The following is a 4,012-nucleotide window of genomic DNA, read 5'->3' on the forward strand; positions in this document are numbered from 1 at the left end:
ACACTTTGTGCTTGTTATTTCTTATTTCTCCTTTGATTAACTATTGCCAGTGTATGGCAATCAAGTGTGTGATTCTACCCTTCATGTTGGTGGAAGGGGGCATTGTCATAGCTCTCCTGAACAAAGCAGGTTATTGCCGTTGCTTTTGATTATGAACCAGAACTAGATGCTAAGACCCTATAACTAAAGCCATCATACATTTGGATCTCAAGTCTTGGAGGAAACAAGGTGGTAATAACTTGGAAAATTCTTCGCTACTGGCTAGGATTCATAGAGCTGGATGGTGCTATACAGGATCCTGAGGAAGAAAACCACTTATCATCTTACCTACTTGGAAATTGTATGATCTATAATAATGACTATCCTGGCAAGATATGCCTGCTCACTGGTAGAATGATGGCCATTACACAGAACAAAAGTCTACACTGATAAGGAAACCTAGCCCGAAATCCATTACTATGGAGGTGATAGACCCTACAGGAGAACCTATTATTGTTATTGTACCAAGTGGAGATAGTTTCTAACTGTCTTCTAAATATGTATTGCTATAACCATAGAACAGTGATGCTCCAAAAGCTTTGTTTTGAAACAGATGACAGTTAATACAAAGACCCACAACTGGTCAAAGTTCAAAGGATGAGTAGCTATAGAGTGTAACTATTACATCTCTGTGTGGCTTCGGAAATACTATGGAAAAGGGGAGGAAAGAATGTAACAGCCAAAAATTAGGGAGGGATATTAAGAAGCATTGTCTTCTGGATATATCAAGGCCACTGAATTCACAATGGCGGCAGTTACATACACAAGAACTACATAAATTGGGACAGGAAATATGAAGTCACATTCATAGCCGAGAAGCTTTGTCAGTTGAAGCCTACTGGGGTAAAAAAAAAAAAAAAAAAAAAAAAAAGTCAGTTCGTTTTAGGGAAGTGGTGCCCATCAACATTTTCATGTCCCATTGAATAGCATTATACCCATACACATAAGGACAACACAAATTGTAATTGGTGGGGTAGGAGAAGAGTAAAGACAGAAGGGATGAGAGTCTGGGAAAAAGTAGGGAGAAAAGGGTGGGGTTGATAGGCTCAAAACATATTGCACATATGTATGAAATTCTCAAAAACAAATAAATATTTTAACAAAAGTTAGTTTGTTAAGGTAAGTTACTACAGATATAAGTAGAAAGAAAATAGGTTGACTACGTCAAGTTTTAGTATTGAAATGATTCATAAAAAAAATATAGAGAGGATGTATTAGAAAATAGAAAGGGAAACAAAGGTGGGAGATGGGATGGTTCCAGTTCATTGTAGAATGAAAAGACAGAGATAAAGAAATGTAATCATAGAATATGAAGTAATCCCCACCCACCATAGGCTCAGACATGACAAGTCCCAAATCAGGACAATCTTTGAAAGTATCATTCATGGAATAAAGGGGTAGACATGTATATGTGCAGTATAATATGTTCATCTCAGCTTTTGCTCTAGTTGTCTTCTCATTTTAGTACCATTATGTCTTATTTAATATTCTACTGCTATGAAGAGATGTGATGACCACAGCAACTCTCATCGTGGTGAGGAGCATGGTAACACACAGGTATACATGGCGCCAGAGAAATAGCTGAGACTTCTATATCTGGATCGATTGCAACAGGAAGAGAGATAGCCACAAGGCCTGAATTGGGCTTTTGAAGTTCAAAGCTCACCCCTCAGTGACACACTCCCTGCAACAAGAAGACCACACCTCCTAATCCCTCCCAAGTAGTACCATTCCCTGATGACTGAGCATTCAAACACGTGAACCTATAGGAGGCATTCTTATTCAAACCACTGCGCATTTCTAGTTTAATGGTCTCTCTGTATTTTTATTTGATCCAGTTTGAATGACAAATGTTTCCCACTATCTTAGGTACTCAAATATTTGGTCCCTGGTTGATGATACTGTTTAGGGAGGTTTAGCCTTAGAGGAAGGGAAATACTTCTCACTGGAGGCAGGCTTTGTGAGTTTAAAGTCTTACTCCATTTCCAGTTCATTCTCACTGTTTCACGCTTGTGGTAAAGGATATAAGTGCTCATCCTCCATGCTCCAGCCTCCCATGCCTTCTATTTGCTGCCATGACTCCCCACCAAGATGGAAGGAACTCTTCTTCGGCAACCACAGCCCAAAGAAACTCTCCCTTCTGTAAGTTTTCTTGGTCATGGTGTTTTATCGCAACAACAGAAAACTAAATAGCCCTCAAGAGAATTGGTGCATTCTTGGTCATCTATTCAATACCGTCCCTGAGATGACCTTTATTTTTAATTGTCAGGTTGACTAATTTCCCGTATGCCCAGATAACCAGTTAAATACTGTTTTTAGGGCCCACTTCTGTGCCAGGCACTGCAATGGGCACTTGACGATTATCACCTCCTAATCCTCAGAACATTCCAGGGGCCATGAGTGAGCTTAAGGACTGCCCGTTTTATGACCTCAAGTCTGTGGACCACTTGAAGGTCTGTCCCTGGGTCACAGCAGTGCTGGCCCCGCTCTGAAAACGATTCCTGAATCTAGGTTGAGACCATGTGCTTGGTGCTCCCCCAAAACATGGGAAACCCAAGAAGCAAAAACTGGAAGAGAAGACAGGACATGGACCAGGCCCCAGTCCAGTATGACCTAAGTTCAAAAACGTTTAGCCCAAGATCCAGGAATATGAATTCACTGATGACCCAATTGATGTGCCTCAGATCCCCAAGAAGGATGCTCCCAACAGGTTCTGGGCCTCTATGGAGCTCTGTTTTGCCAACATCACCAGTGAGGAGGTACGAACACTAAGAGTTCATGAAACCTCCTGAAAACGAAGCAGAATATCATAGGATCCCCCGACCCCCCACTGAGCAAACACTTCTCCCAGCGCTGGGCACAGGAAGATCTGCTAGAGAAGCAAAAGGATAGGGCTCGAGGAGCAGCTGTGGCTGACAAGAAGAAAGGCATCATGAGACCGTTGACTGAACTGGACACAAAAGATGTGGCTGCCCAGCTAAAGAAGTCTGAGGCCCAGCATGAGCAGCGAGAAGATGGGTGTCCCTTTGGTGCCCTGACACAGCGCCTACTTCAGGTCGCGGTAGAGGAAAATCTCATTTCCCCTATGGAGGATGCTCCTATTCCTAACATGTCTGGGAAAGAACTGGGAACTGATGGAGCAAGCACCTCTCCCTGAAATCAGAACAAGCCCTTCAGTGTGCTACGTACCAAGTCCTTGGAAAGCCTCATCAAGGAGAAACTGATTGCCCAGGGCCTGCTGGAATCTAAGGACAGACCTGCTGAAGACTCGAAGATAATGTCCGTGATGAACTATGCAAAACGCAGGCTGAGCTGAAGGCTCAGTGCACCAGGAAGCATGACCTGCTGAGATTGACAAAGGAGGGGGTGAGCCGCCAGGAGCTAAGGCAGCGGGTCCGCATGGCTGACAGTGAGGTCATGGATGCCTTCCACAAGATCCTGGCTGCCTGGCAGAAGAAGCACACCCCTACAAAATAGGAAAAGGACCAGTCTGAAAGACGCGGAAGGAGTAGGAGGGCATCCTGAAGCTCCTAGTCCTGCAGCCTCACCTGCTGCTGGCCATCTCCTTGGCCTTTTAAGTCTTGGCTGGAGGCTGCGCATGACATTACAACAGTCTCAGGCCACTCAGCTGAGCTTTGTGCAGCCAGCATGCAAGTCCTCACTCACTGTGCTGGCCTGGACCTAGCATCTGCCTGGGGGCCCAGATGAGTGGGCTTGTTCCTAGTCATCCTTTTTCCCTCTTCCCATCTCCTCACCACTTCTCCCTCAAGGACTCCTTCCTTATAGTTTTATAAAGTACAAACTTAAGAATAAAGAGACTGCTGTGTTTTATTTTGCTTTGTTTTTAAAATTACAAAGAAAATACTATTTCTAGGTACATTTAGAAATTGTTTTGGAAGAAACTAACATTTTAGTTGGTGAATTAAGTAACTTAGAAGGCTCTACCAGTGTGGGAGTATTATCCAATCTGTTG

At 43.5% G+C, this 4,012-nt stretch overlaps 1 pseudogene across 1 annotated transcript; it reads left to right on the top strand.

Annotated features, from left to right (window-relative positions):
* Positions 1-2,435: 2,435 nt before the first annotated feature.
* LOC311606620 (transcriptional adapter 3-like) lies at positions 2,436-3,564 on the top strand (annotated as a pseudogene). The gene has a single exon. The product of its transcript is annotated as a transcriptional adapter 3-like (transcript).
* Positions 3,565-4,012: the final 448 nt, after the last annotated feature.

Source organism: Acomys minous, assembly GCF_964271855.1.
Source record: "Acomys minous genome assembly, chromosome: 1".
NCBI lineage: Eukaryota > Metazoa > Chordata > Mammalia > Rodentia > Muridae > Acomys > Acomys minous.